This window comes from Rhincodon typus, chromosome 9 (assembly GCF_021869965.1).
Source record: "Rhincodon typus isolate 14 chromosome 9, sRhiTyp1.1, whole genome shotgun sequence".
NCBI lineage: Eukaryota > Metazoa > Chordata > Chondrichthyes > Orectolobiformes > Rhincodontidae > Rhincodon > Rhincodon typus.
The window spans coordinates 61,538,450-61,554,475 of record NC_063340.1 but is presented as its reverse complement, the minus strand read 5'-3'; positions in this window follow the sequence as shown (position 1 = coordinate 61,554,475).

The following is a 16,026-nucleotide window of genomic DNA, read 5'->3' as shown; positions in this document are numbered from 1 at the left end:
GAAAGCACAGCCAGTGCAGCTGTAAAGGAGCGACAATCCGCCTTGCGTTCAATTTCGCATCCAATTTAGGGGGTACTTACTGGAACCTGTGTGAAATGCAGCGATCTTGCAATATTATGTTGGAGGCGCTCACCTCTTTTCAGGGAATTGCAATGTATAACAGGATTAACACAGAGGGCTATTACATACGAAGAATAAACATCTCCCTTGGATAACAATGTAAAAAGTCTTGGTTGTCCTTCCAGTATGTTTTGTGCCTTTAACTCAGACCTGAGTGTAATTTAAAATATGGTGATCATTATTTTTTCCCCGTTACTTAAGGCCTAGTTTTTTTACAATCTAATAAAAGGCATATTAATAATTCAAAACTTATATGTTTTTGCCTACCGCTGAATTGAATCAGGACTGCCCCAAGTCCCTGCACCTAGTACATTTGCTACTTGTCGTCAAATATGATACATCGGTAACAAATGAATGTGGCAAAGGGCAAAAGTAAAGAGGCAAGCAAGGACCGTCAGAACGACGGGTCTCTGGACGCACACTTACCCTTCCTCCACTGTAATCAAATTCCTCAGTAAGGGTTTAGCTACAAATTATGACCGAAAGATGTACAATCCAGTTCCAAGGTGAATTGGGTGAAAGGACAGACGTAGTCATATAACAAGTCCTGGTCTTTACCTTGAATGTTGGTGTTCCTTACAGTCAGTGGCTACCGGTACCTAGAAAGAACATCAGTACCAGACAGCACTGGCAGCACAATCCAACTGCAATTAGGAAGACATATCTAGCCAATTTTCACCAGAAGAGTTGATAAATGGAGGATAAAAACCTAATTTGTATGTGGCTGGATGCAAGTCAATCCAGGCCCAGTATCTGTGATTTAACAGACAAGAATAAAGATTTAGTCAAATCAGTTAGGTAAGTTAAGAGAACCATCTCAATGTAATGAGCCTTTATGAAACTCTGATTCAGCTTCAACTGGAATATTGTGTTCAGTTCTAGGTGCCACACTTTAGAAAAGTGTGTAGAAAGATTTACGAAATTGTTGGTAGGAATGAGGAAATTCAGTTACTATATATGGTTGATTTGATGAAGCATCTTTCCTCCTTAGAAAAGAGAAGCTTAAGAAGAGATTTGAAGAGCTTCAACTTCAGGAGTTGTCCAAACAGAGTAGATAAGGGAAGACAGTTCCATTGGCATTCCCATTGGCGGAATGGTCGAGAAGGGCATTGATTTAATGTAACTTACTGATACAGATTAGAATTTTTTTTGGAAAATGACACATTTTGTCAAAGTTTTTCATATTGTATTCTTCAGGACAATTCACAGGAATACCAGTTCAAGGAGAAACCCCACATTTATCTTGCATGAGAGAAGAGTTCTTACTGGTTGACAAGTAGACTCTGTTAGAAATATTGCCATGGAGAATGTGCCAATTAATAATGATTGATAGTTAAAAGTCAAGGTTTGTTAAAAAGATGTTCATAAATGAATTTAAGCACTGATGTGATGCCAAGTAGGTAGGCTGTTGTCCCAAACACTGGCAGGTCGTGTTAGAAAGCATGTCCCTTTGTCTATTCACAATAAGCAAGGTACTGACCACACCCAACCAGCCAAAACTTGATAAAGCCTCAAAGTATCCAACATTAAATATCATTCCGCAATTGAGAACATTTGCTGAATAATGCTGAACATGTAAAGAATTATGCTGACAACCAATTTAGGCTTGTCAGTTGAGCTTGCAGGATGATGATGCACTTGTGTGTATATGTAGCTGCAGATATTAATGCACAAAGCCCTGTTCTCTGCAGACAGAAATAACACGTACATTGTACTCTAAACTGTGGGAATTACATGAATTGTTTTTAATGTTATCTGGTGTTAGTTTGGGTTTCTGGTTTTGAGTTAGGAACAGGTGGGTTTTCTGTGTGACTAAAGTTAATAACAAACTTGTAGCTTGTAAACCATGGTAATTTATTTTGAAACAGTTTTTGAAGCCTGGCTGTAGAGTGAGTGGGGGCACATTACCATTGGACTTTTGTCTAAATTTAGATTGTTTTGCAACCTAGCATGGTAACAAATGGAGCTGCAAAGCTATTTTTAAATAGTACTGGAATTATGTAAAGCATAAGGGAAAGGTCAGAGCTGAGAGAGAGAGGGAGAGAGAGAGATAACTATCACTTTCACTTTAAGTGGGGCAGTCCTTTGAAGTATTCGGACTATGTTGACTGTATAGAATAGTGCTGTTGAGAAAGAAATTATACATATAGTAAATTAGATTACTTTGAAGTGATGAGTTAGAACTAGTCCTGAACTTAGAGTGTTAGCATTAGTCCCAGACTAGGAATGTTGGCATAAAAACCCTGAAGCAGTTAAAGCTGAGTGCACTGAAGCTTAGGTGTATGGTAGCTCCAGGAAAATGCTATCACAGTTCTAGTCTAAAAATTGAAGTCACAAGTGACTTAAACTTGCTGAGGTGCTCTTTAGAGGGACTTGCTTCTGGGATTGTGGCATGAGTATTATATGGGTAGTGTTTTGGAATCTGTATGAGGATGTGTTTTGGGTGCGGTACAAAATCTGTTTTGTTTCTTTTCAATTTATAAAGGAGTGTTTTGGGATTAATGGGATTATACTTTCACTAGGAGATAGTAAGAACTGCTGATGTTGGAGTCTGAGATAACACAGTATGGAGCTGGAGGAACACAGAAGGCCAGGCAGCATCAGAGGAGCAGGAAAGATGACGTTTTGGGTCGGGACCCTTCTTCAGAAATTTCTGAAGAAGGGTCCCGACCTGAAACATCAGCTTTCTGCTCCTCGATGCTGCCTGGCCTGCTGTGTTCCTCCAGCTCCTCACTTTGTTATACTTTCACTATGTGTTTACATCTTTGAATTTCATTGTAAGTAGATAGTTTGGATTATTCTATTTTATAAATGTTCCTTTAGTAATATATATTTGTGTTTTGTTGTTAAAACAAAATACGTAACATTGTGTTCTTATGTTTCAGTGAGAGACTACTTAAATACTACAAACAAAAAATACCATCAATAAAGCTGGGTTCCTGTGTGAGATCTGACATGTCTGGTGATAATATTAGCTGGGAACGTAAAAGCTTTTCCTATGCTTATTTCAATTTTAAAACATAGGTGACTGTCATTGGCTGATTCATTTGTTCCGGAATAGTTGAGTTTTGGAAGACAACTTGGAAAAGAAGGCTTTGGGTGTTTAGCCACACTAATAAAGAATGGGTTAAAGACAGTAAAGAAGAAAATACTTTACTTCAGGAAATCAAGATGTAATATCTATTTTCATGGAGCTGAGAAACAACAAGAAGCAGAAAACATGTCTGGGAGCAGTTGATAGGTCCTCTGATAGTTGTTGCAATTTAGGCAGAACATAATTCAGGAAATTAGAGGTGCATGAATAAAAATAACATAGTTATCATGGGGAACTTTCATCTTAATATAGATTAGCCAAATCCATTTTGCTGATATATTGTGGAATAAAAGTTCACGGAATGCGTTTAAGCTAAGTTTAAGTTTTCAAGATCGTTATGTTTGCAGAATCAATTTTTGAACAAGCGGTTTTAAATCTAATATTGGGCAATGATAAAGAGTTAATCAATATTCCTATGGTAAAGGAAACTTTAAGCAAGGTTAATCACAATATGATAAATATCTAATATTGAGGTAGAGATGACTTATTTAAGTCTGAAACTAAGGCTTTAAATCCAAACAATGCAAAACAAGATGAGTAAGAGTGGTCAGTACATTAAACATTTAATGGTAAATAAGAAATGGTAAACATTTGAAGAATTAATTAATAATTTGCAACAACTGTATAGTTTCTAAGTAATGAAACCCCTGAGGAACAAGTTTTTCAGCTGTGATGAACAACAGAAGCTACAGTTGTATTAATTAGAAATGGAAAGACTTATAATGTTCCACAAACAGTAATTAGCTCTAAGTTTGGGAGATTTTAGAATTCAACACAGATGAGAAAATGATAAAGGAAGAATAAAGAAAACATGAAAGTAAGCTCAAGGGATAGAACCAGATGGTTGAAGCTTCTTTTGGTACTGAAAATGTAGAGATTTAGTTTGTAGAATTAGAGATATAAAAAATAAACATGGGTTCCTTAGGAGTGAGACATGGAAAAAAATATAACTAGGAGAAAGGAAACGGCAGAGATATTAAGTGAAAACTTTGTATCTGTCTTTATAGTAGGAAAAAAAAATCAGGAAGCGCATTATAACATGGCCATTGGGGTCCAAAAATTAGACCTCATTACAACATGTCACTGATAGGGTGATCCCATGCAGTAACGAAAAAGTGAGAGAAATGAGCCAAATAGGTGTAGGGATTGAGCGGATGTCAGTTTGGTGAGAGCTGAAAGATGTGCTGGGGCCAAGGCCAATGGGGGATGACCAAAGGAAGAAATCAGTGGAACTAGGGCTGATGGAAGGGTAAGAACTGGGATGTGGGGATCAGAAGGCATCAGACGGCTGTGCCATATTGATCTGTGCGATATTAATTACTACCATTGCAGAGAACCAAGGATCGATTGAGAATTAAGAATTTAGAAAAAATGATATAATTGAAAAGAAGGTGCTGGAAAATTTGACACAAAATAGAAATTGCTGGAAAATATCATTGAAAAGAAGGTGCTGGAAAATTTAACACAAAATAGAAATTGCTGGAAAAGCTCAGCAGGTCTGGCACCACCATCTGTGGAGAGAAATCAGAGTTAACGTGACCCTTCCTCAGATACCCTTCTGCCAGACTTGCTGAGCTTTTCCAGCAATTTCTATTTTTGTCTCTGATTTACAGCATCCACAGTTCTTTTGGTTTTTATTTAGGATGGAAAATTTGTTCGTCCTAAAAGCCAACACATCCCTCAGATTTTATAGCTTCCTTCCTAGGATTATACAAAAGATAGTCACCGAGATAGTGGATGAATTGATTTCGATTTTCCAGAATTCCCTGGATTCTGCAATAGTCATCATGGATTAGCATTAGCAATACTAGCTCTGCCATAAGGCCGGGAGATAAAATAATATAATAAAATAAGATACGGAAATGTTTATATCTATTTTTTGGGCAGAGGGAACTCAGAGAATCATTGTTTCATTAGGTGGGGTTAATATAGTTTATGAAAGAGAAATCTTTGGATTTGACAAACATGTGAAGAGTTTTTCAAGGTTGTAAGTGGGAGGATTGATAAATGGGAACCATTACTAGCTGTAACTAGGCTGTGAATTCGTTACTTGGCTCACAGGTGAATACAGTACCAAGTATAATGAATCCAAATTTGTAAAATTAGGTGCGAAATTAAGCTGTGACGAGGTCACATAGAGACTGAGAAAGAATTAATGATTGAGCAAGATTATAGCAGATAAAGCACAATGTGTAGAAGTGCAAAGAATTCCTGTTTGAAGAAAAAATTATGGGAAATTGAGAATTGATATTCAGAAGGAGTTGGTCTTAGAAAGTCTGGGTAGCTCCTAGAAGAATGTTTCTTCTGGCTGTGAAGTCAAGTATGATGCATCAAACTTTAAGTTAAAGAGCCAGTCATTTACAGCAGAGATAAAGAAAAAAATCTTCACTCACAGAGTTGTGTATCTCTGAAATTATCCACCCAGGAAGCAGTGGTGTTCTTTTTTTTGAGTATGTTCAAGCCAGAGATTGACAGGCTGTTAGATACTCAGAATCTCTGCCTAATTTGGGTAGTGAGTTGAAAAAAAGATTAGCTACTGTGCTTCTATTTATTAGTTCTTTTGTCCTTACAATTGCAGTGATGCTGTTAATGGCATTATCCTTTGGAAACAGGATCATGTAACCAGTGGATATTACAAATAACTGTTAATAATTAAACATAGAATTAAACAAATTTCATGTAAAAGTTGACATGCAAGCAATACCTATTGACTATTGCCAAAGTGATTAATGTGCCAGTGTTGTTGGCATTTTAACATTTAATTTCCATTACTTTCACAGTGGATACACACTAGATTTTATGGTAACTATGCAATTAAGTATATTTAAATAACCCAGAATGACAGACTAGAGCATTTGTTAAAATATACATAAATGTTTGAATTTTAATTTAGAATTTTTATGCTTTTCAAAGAAAAGGATGTAAATGCTAGGGAATGGAATGCTTTTAAAATTTGGCACTGACTGTCAACTTTGAGCAATGCCAAAATATTGCATTCTTTTTGCAATAATCCAGCAATATAATCAACTCAATCTTAGAAGTGCCACACTGTAACGTTACTAAGAAAATTTGATTAACCACCATTAATCTTAAATTTACCTGGTTTGGAATCATTCATACTATAAATTCAGTACTGTTCATTCCTATATTTTAAATGACTAAATGTTTTTGTTTGCCATTTAGTTTTTTTCTTCAGATCCCTGCAAAGAATAAAGTTGCAATGGACAAGGAGAAAGTCAGATCCTACCTGCTCAGGGCAACTGGAGACTGGCAGGACATGCTGGCTTTGCCAATGCTATCCTGAAGATGCATATTAAAACTTAGATAGATTCAGGCTGATAATTTTTTGTCGAATAAATTCAAATGATACTAAGGTTTCAGCAATGCAATCACACACCTGCTGTCTGACTGCAATTTATAATATTGTGTGTTCCTACTACTCTCTCTAAATGCCTTCACTGCTTCAGAGATTGGTGAGAGCAAATCCCTATGCATACTGTTAGTCCCTATTGCTTTTAGTTAACAGAATCTATTCACCGATGTAACAGTATTCATTACTATATCATCCAGCCATGTCCTTCTTTGCCTGTCTCTGAAAATTCCCATCAACTTTCCCAGATTATAACAACATTCTGTTGTCAAAAATAACTGCACAAGGATTTTTTTTTGCTATATGGTCCACCTGTTCGCGTCTCCCTTTTAGCGCACTAGTCCAAGGGCACCTCATTCATCATTCTTCTTGTCCAACCAATTTCCAACATATCTGAAGCATTCCATCCATCTTAAGTTCAGAAGTCGGAATATTTATTGAAGATTGCTTTTATATAAAAGCAATGTCCTGCAGTTGCTTGGGATCTAAAATAAAACTGTAAGTGCTGGAGAAACTCAGAAGGTCGGCACCATCTGCAAAGAGAAAAACTGAAAAAAGAAATATTCTTTTTCTTTTCACAATGTTCAGCACCATTTATGGCTTCTCAGATACTGAAGCAGTCTGTGTCAAGCAGTAATGCCTGGAGATCATCCATGCTTTGGCTGATACTTTGCAGGTAACATTTGCACCACACAAATACCAGGCAAGGACCTCCAAGAAGAGACCATCTAACCATCTCTCCTCAATATTCAATGGCTTTACCATCATTGAATGCCCTCTTTTCAACATCCTGATGTTTATCATCGACCAAAATTTGAAGTGCACTGATTTCAAGAACAGGTCTGAGGCTTGGCATTCTGAGGTGAGTAACTCACCTCCTGACTCTCCAAAGCCTGTTCAACTTCTGCAAGACACAAGTCAGGCATGTGGTGGAATATTCGCCACTTGCCTGGATGAGTGCAGCTCCAACAGGCCCAAGGAAGCTTGACGCTATCCAGGGAAAAATAGCCCAACTAATTGGCACCCCATCCACCCATCTTGAACCTTTATTCCCTTACAACTGACACATGATAGCAAAAGTGGGAAGCGTCCAAAAGATGCACTGCATCAACCTCAAATTCATCAACATGCACACAATCTATCACAATCTGGGCCTGGACAAGAAATACATGGGAAGACTATCACTTGTAGGTACTCCTCCAGGACATCTACCATCCTGATCTGGAACTATATCATCATTCCCTCACTGTCACTGGATCAAAATTCTGGAACTTCATTCCTAGTAGTGCAGTGGCTGCACCTCCACATGGACCACCATGGTTCAAAACTGGAGCTCGTCACCACTTTCTCACTGACAATCAGACAGGCACTAAATGCTGTCTAGCCATCAATGTTCACATCCCCTGGAAGAATATATTTTTAAAAAATGTAGCTCAGACATACCCAGTTACTATCTTTCTTAAGCATTGATGGTCCAGTTTTCATTTCTGTACAATATTGTTTACTTCACATATCACTTAAGCTTTCTATACCTTGTCACTGGCTTCATTTTATCATTGCACAGAAATTCAGACATGCTTTTAAATGTTCCTTCTGCAGCTCTTAACTCCTAGCTGAATTTGCACTTTTGTCATCTGACATGATTGGACTAATAAAATAAACAGTTTTAACCACTTATTCCATTTTCATATTGAAAATTAAAGGCATTTTCAGGGCCAAAGGAGGCCACTCAAGAATAATTCCACCATGTTGAACAATGGTGGACAAATATAGTGGAAGATGATATGATCAACCAAGTTGAATTGTACTTCCTTCATCATTGCCATGTCATTCTTCCCTCTGTTCTCCTTCTTCCTGGTTGTAGGTGCTTTAATTATCATTCTTGTAAGTATATTCCATATTTCACATTTGTATCAAAGTCTTAAGGGGTAACAAATATACTAATTCTATTTATTTTGGTATTCACAAAGGAGACCATAAATGGTCTGACCACCATGTGAGTTACAAGAAAGAATGAAAGAGTTAGAAATTTCAGGAAGGCAGTCACTAATAGTCTGAGAAAAAAAGACAAGATACCAAGCACAGTAGATGTGACTCAAGAATGCTTCAAGCAATGGCTGTCAAAACCAATCATTATCATTGCCGCTGTCTCTGGGGACTCATTATAAATGGGACTGGGCCTAATGATTAATTAATAACTGATATAACACCAATCCTAACTAGAGATTACAAATTAATGTTAAGAAAGAGAATTGGGCTGAACCAGGGAGTACAAAGCTCTGAGCCTAATGTCTTTTGACGGTGACATGGAAGAGGCAACATGAAAGATGGTATTCGATGTGGTAAGAGGGAGTCATTGGATTAATGGAAGGGAGGTTTCACCTAACAAATTACTGGAATTCTTGAAGGAAGTCATCTAAGTTGTTGACAACAGAAGTTCTGTAGATGTGATATGTTAAGGTTTCAGCAAGCCTTTTGATATGCAAGTGATTAGTCTAAATGTCCTAACACCTGCAATAGGGTTCAGACTTCTGAGCTGGGCTGGAAACCAGAAAAAGCAAATGCCAATTGTGAATGGAGCTGTGTCAATATGTCAAGTCATAATTGTTAGATGTCACAGTGAAGAATTCTGAGCTATTGTTAGTTACAGGTATTTGAGATTATTCAATGCTGCATTAGAAGCAAATCTATTATAATTTGTAGATTAAACCAAATAGGACTAAACTAAATGTGTTCAGACAGTAGGGAAATTGCAAAGTAGCTACCAAAGAATAGAAACCACAAGAACTGCAGATGCTGTAAACCAGGAACAAGAACAGAAGTTGTTGGAACAGCTCAGCAGGTCTGGCAGAATTTGTGGAGAAAAAAATCAGAGTTAACATCTCGGGTCCGGTGACCCTTCCTCAGAACTAAAGAACCTTCACTGAACCTGAAACGTTTTCTCCACGGATGCTGCCAGACCTGCTGAGCTTTTCCAGCAACTTCCGTTTTTGTACCAAAGAATTGAGGTAGGTTGGAGTGAGTGGCTATTGAGAATCAAATGACATTAATTTGGACAAAGAAATGTAATTAGACTGGGGAAACAACATGAAGGAATTTAAATTACATTGCCTAGAATATTCAGCCATCAGAATGTGGAATTCGTGTGATGTTGTAGCAGCATGAGATTAGAATTTGAGGTGGAACTTGGATCTCCCAACTTTCTAAACCACTTTTAACTTTTGCAGAAAGTGAGTCTGCAGGCTTATCTTCTGCCTTCCCAGCTTATGTTTTATTAAGTATTTTGGGGCCATGTCCTTCCACTGGTTGTAGGACGTAGTAGAAATTTTTGAATGTGTACCCTTTGGTCTGTTACAGGTTTCAGATTCTCCTGTACCTCAGAATAGTCAAACCTCCAAAAGCACAACAAGATAGTGCTTCTGTTACAGATTTTCAGAAATGGGCAGGCTACTCCAATTGTTCTAATGAAATTGTTGATTTAATTCTGATGGGGTCCTTGTGAGTTCAGAGTGGCAGGAAGATCTCCTGTTCTGCCATGCTCCACAATCTGAGTTTACAGAAACTCTAGGTCACTGGCTTGAAGCCACAGAATGCATCATGGGAAAGGAATCTAGAGGTCTTGATGGATCACTCATTAATCCTAACTGCGGAACCTGTGACAACAATAATGTAAACTAATTGGATCTTGGAACATACAGCCAGAGGGAAGGAGTACTGTCATACGTAATGGTAGTGGATATCATTTTCTTCATTTTTCTGCCTGATAAAGCAGGCACACCACAGCAAACCACACACCCATTCTAGAACTCACTCTATTTTATAATTAACATCAATCATGATTTTGTTTCACATTTCCAGAACCTGCAGTTCCATTTGTTTTTTGTTCAGTTTGATTGAAGTATTTGGTTCAGTTGCATTAATCCTATGGGGCTGCAGCAGTTATATTTTTGTAGAGATATTACCATTTTGAATACTGTGAAAGTCTGACCACCTAGAGGCATTGTTAAGAAATACAATTTTAATATTCTTTGCTCTGGTCTATTTTCAGATCAATTTGGGCTATAGTTTGACAATATCCTCCTTGTCGTCTGGCCCAGAATATTCTTTAAAAACAAATTGGGAAAGGGTCTTTTAAGGGGCACCTGCTGTAGTTGAAACAAGGAGTTGGGCCTCTCAACACTTAGGAAGAGTGAAGCTGGTGTATCCATTGCAGTTGGAGACGTACAATTTTCAGGCCAGAGATAGGCAGCTACCTGTTGAAAGGCTCCATCATTTATGTGGAGCTTGTTACAAATAATATTCCAGCAAACATGTTGCCATTCTCCACTTTTGATTTTCAAGTTTTGAAAAACAAACATGTCACATTTTATAGCTTTGCCGCAGTAATAGTTGTTTCCTGATTTCACGTTTTTTGTTGCAGTTAAAATCAGTTTTTGCTGGAGCTGTTTGTCAAGTACTATTAATTTCAACAAATTAATTTCAAAAATAATTGGATTGTTGTCCCAGCTTTCACTATAAATGCTCTGTTCACTCATTAATTATTCAACCCTTTATAGTATTTGTTTGTTAATGCAGGGCCAGTTAAAAGTATATATGGAAAGTTGTTTTATTTGACACACCAGAATACTCTCTCCAGCAGGAGGAAGTAATTGTTTTAAACATTACATGCAAATCCTTCCGTGCCCTCACAACCCCCTTCCTACCCCCGTATTTCCATAACCTCCTCCAGGTCCATAAGAATCCAGGTAACCATGCTTCAAGTTGCCTGGAACCTAAGCTCTGAAATTCCCTCCAGTCTTCCCAGTAAGATTAGGAGTACCAGTCTCCAAAAGGACAGAAATGCAGGGAGGAGTTAAGGACTTGGAACAGAGAATACACTTTAACAAAAGCATGATGAACACTAGGTCCTGACAGTTTAGAAGAATTATGTATTTTTAACTTAGAAATATATAACAGTGTAAGTGCAATCAAATTGTGAAACATTGTTTTGAATTTCTTTTTCTGTTGTGTCAATTTGTGCTGCACGAACCAGCATTCAGTGAACATTGTAACTTTCAGGGTACAGTCAGTTCGAAGTGTGATAAATTTGATTATTCCAAAATGGATGTTACATTCAGTTCTGCTTAAAAAAAGACCCTATTGCAAAGTTTACAATGGAACATTCCGGACAGTTCAGGTATCACTGAAGAGTAATTCTGAGGTTACCGTTTGTTGGAGAAAGAGATAGAGATAAAGAACAGCAGATTCCATAAAGGCAACTGAACTGCCTGGGTTCTGTGAAGTTGGAGCTGTCAGAAAAGCTAGAACAGTTGAATAGCGCTGTGTAGTGAAGCCCTAAAAGCTGTGAAGCCCGCAATGGAAGTTGGTGCACAATTTTTTTTATTCATTCACAGGATGATGGCGTCGACGACAAAGCCAGCATTTATTGCCATCCCAGAGGACAGGTAAGAGTCAACTACATTGCTGTGGGTCTGGAGTCACATTCAGGCCAGACCAGGTAAAGGACATTAGTAAGCCAGATGGGTTTTTCCTGTCAATCAGCAATGGATTCAAGGTCATCATCAGACTCTTATTTCCTCTTTTTTTATTGAATTCAAATTCCACCATCTACTGTGGCAGGATTCAAACCCAGATCCTCACAACATTAGGTCTCTGGACTAATAGTCCAGTGATAATACGACTAGATCATTTTCTCCCCATATAATTAATAGTTCAGTGCATCAGAGATGTGTGTTGTGGTGTTGGGAGCAGAAGCCCACCAGTGGTTATTGTTTAATACAACCAGTTAGAGCTCAGGAAACAAATCCACGAGAAATATTGGCTTGGAGAAGTTTGATATTTGTGAAGAGCCGAGTTGTGCCAATGAGTAAGTACTGGAATGCAGTTTCCAAGAGTCCAGGAGAGATTAGTTCCAGGAAAGGAACATGAACCACCAAAGCTTGAGCAGTTGTTGAAGTAATCCATGACAGAGCATCTTTTGAGGGAGTTTCAAGGCAATTGTGTGGAAAGGATAATCCCGTGAAGTTTTATTGAGCTTTGGTGATCCACTGTGTCACTAAGGTCTTGGAGGGAATTGCAAATTCCGTGGAATCTGTTTCATCAGATTTGCTATTTGATGCATACTGCAGTGTGTTCAACTATCATCTCTCTGTAGCCCATATTTGCTGCATGTTAAATTTGGCCTGATACAATGTACATCATATTTATCTTTGCACAGACCAAAGCTTTTTTTTTAATCAATAATCTTTGCTATTTGTTGGAGTAAGTTTGGCCTGTAGTAAACTAGATATTCTTTGTTAATGAAAGAAACTTGATAGTGTCATTTCCAATGCTAAACTAATCGCTAATAGCTGAACAAGTTTTAACTAGGTCATGCCCATGACCTGAATCTGCAGTGTGAACAAATGGTATGCATCTTTGCTGTAAAATGCCAACTCAATTCTCAGAGAAAGAATTGGGAGGAAATATGAGGGTTCAGTCTTCCTCTTCTGCTGTATATTATTATCTATCCTTCATTCTCTCTTTTTCTCAACTAATCTCTTTCTCTCAACTAATTTCTATCAGTCATTGGAAGTTAACAGCCAGTGAACTTCAAACTTCTGCCAAACTGGATTATATTATTCTCAGATGAATGTTCCATCACATCAGTCAACAATATTCTTGTTTAGCTGTCCTTTGATCTATTACTTCAGTTTTGATTTTGACCAGAGTAATGTGCCCACAGAGTGCCAAATCAACTGAGATTGCGAAACTGATTACAGAGAACTGATTTCCGATATTGTTACATTTAAAGGACAGAGGAAATATTCTGCAGTATGTCATTCATGTTTTAAATCCCTCTTTTGCAATTCCCGTCCTCCATTTAATTTGTGTTGCTTCGGTAACCTAATGGTTATTAGATTGCCACACACAAACAATTTTATCTACTTGTTCCATTTCCATATTATTTCACTCAGATCAATTTTTAAGAGGCCCTCTTTCTTTTTGATTGCCACTGACTTCGATTCCTTAGAATTTGTTTTCAATCCATGTTCCAAACTTGTCTGATTTACCTTCTTGTGTCTTTCTGGTATCTGCAATCAGTACTGCACCATCAGCATACCTTAGGCTGTTTATCCATTTTCAATTGATTGTGAACCAATCTTCAAATCATCCAAACAGCAGTCACAATGAATTCAGAGAAAAGATTGCATGATGCAACAAATTCACATTACACTGTTCTTCTGATATTTGTCCAGATCTGTTAACTCAATTCCCCGTTATTGTTATTTGTTGTTCTTAGCAAAGATTCATAATGGCTCAAGTTCTGCTCCTGTCTCCCACAGGATTTCCATTCTAACATTTTTTTTTGTTCACTGTCATTACTTTCGTTGCTGTATAATGGATCTGATATTTTTCACAAAAATTCTAATTCTCTGAAAGACTGCTACTCAACTTAAAACTGCCTTTTGAAACTTTTATTTTCTTTAATGATTTACTGAGGAAAATAGTGTGACTCTTGAGAGTCTTGACTCTAAAATGATGAGCTGTTTAGGTTAAGCTAGAAATGGAAAAACCACTTGATGCACTCTCTAATTATTATCCAATGTCCCATGACTTAGAAGTAGATGTTTCTGATGGCTCACAGTCGAGAATTGCATTCCACTTATTAAACTTACACATGAAGATGGACCCTAGGAAGAGAAACCAGAAAAATTCGACTCATTCCACATGGTATCAAGAAAAGGTTGGAGCCACTGGATACTGCAAGGGCTACGGCCTTGACAACATTCTGGCAATAGTACTGAAGACTTGTGCTTCAGAACTTGCCGCTCCCCTAGCCAAGCATTCCAGTATGGCTACAACACTGGTATCTACCCAGCAATGTGGAAAATTGCCCAAGTATGTCCTGTACACAAAAAGCAGGACAAATCCAACCCGGCCAATTACCGGGTCTAATCTTGATCATCAGTAAAGTGATGGAAGGTGTCATCAACAGTGCTATCAAGCAGCACCTGCTCAGTGATGCCCAGTTTGGGTTCCACCAGGGCCACTCAGCTCCTGACCTCATTACAGCCTTGGTTCAACCATCGACAAAAGAGCTGAATTCCAGAGGTGAGGTGAGAGTGACAGCCCTTGACATCAAGGCTGGATTCAACCAAGTGTGGCATCAAAGAGCCTTAGCAAAATTGGAATCGTTGTGTATCGGGGGCAAACTCTCCAGTGGTTGGAGTCATACCTGACACATAGGAAAATGGTCTTGCTTGCTGAAAGTCAATCATCTCAGCTCCAGGGCATCTCTGCAGGGTAGTGTCCTAGGCCCAACCATCTTCAGCTTCTTCATCAATGACTTTCCCTCCATCATAAGGTCAGAAGTGGGGATGTTCGCCGATGATTGCACAATGTTCAGCACCATTCGTGACTCCTCAGATACTGAAACAGTCCGTGTTCAAATGCAACAAGATCTGGACAATATCCAGGCTTGGGCTGACAAGTGGCAAGTGACACTTGCACCAACAAATATCAGGCTATTAGCCATTAGCACTTGACATTCAATGGTGTTACCATCACTGAATCCCCCACTATCAACATCCTAGGAGTTATCATTGACCAGAAACCCAACTGGACTTACCATAAAACACAGTGGCAAAAAGAGCAGGTGAGAGGTTAGGAATACTGCAGTGAGTAACTCACCTTCTGACTCCTCAAAACCTGTCCACCTTCTACAAGGCACAAGTCAGGAATGTGTTGGAATACTCCCCACTTGCCTGGATGAGTGCAGCCCCAACAACACTCAAGAAGCTTGACACCATCCAGCACAAACCAGCGTGCTTGATAAGCACTACATCACAAGCATCCAATCCCTCCACCACCGACACTCAGTAGCAGCAGTGTGTACTATCTACAAAATGCACTGCAAAAATTAACCAAAGATCCTCATCCAGCACCTTCCAAACCCATGACCACTTCAACCTAGAAGGACAGGCAGCAGATATATGGAAACGCCACCATTTTCAAACCACTTGGAGGGAAATGTAAAGGTGGAATTGGAAATATATCACCGTTCCTTCACTGTCGCTGGGTCAAAATTCTGGAATTCCCTCCCTAATGGCATTGTGGGCCAACCCACTGCAGATGTTCTGCAGCAGTTCAAGAAAGCAGCTCACCACCACCTTCTCAAAGGCAAGTAGGGACAGGCAATAAATGCCGTCCAGCCAGTGACGCCCATATCCCACAAATGAATAAAAAAAAACTGTGATCCCGTTGCCCTAAGAATTAAAGAGAAAAGTTGACTATACTAGCCTACAGATTGTATTTTTCCTATTTACTGGAGCATATACTTCACCATCTAAAAGGGTAACACTAGATTACCCCTAAGTATTTAGGAAATGAAATGGACAAGGTGGCATGAATTGTCTTATATTTTTATCTCCTTTGCTCTTAGGATGTTTCTAACATTTCA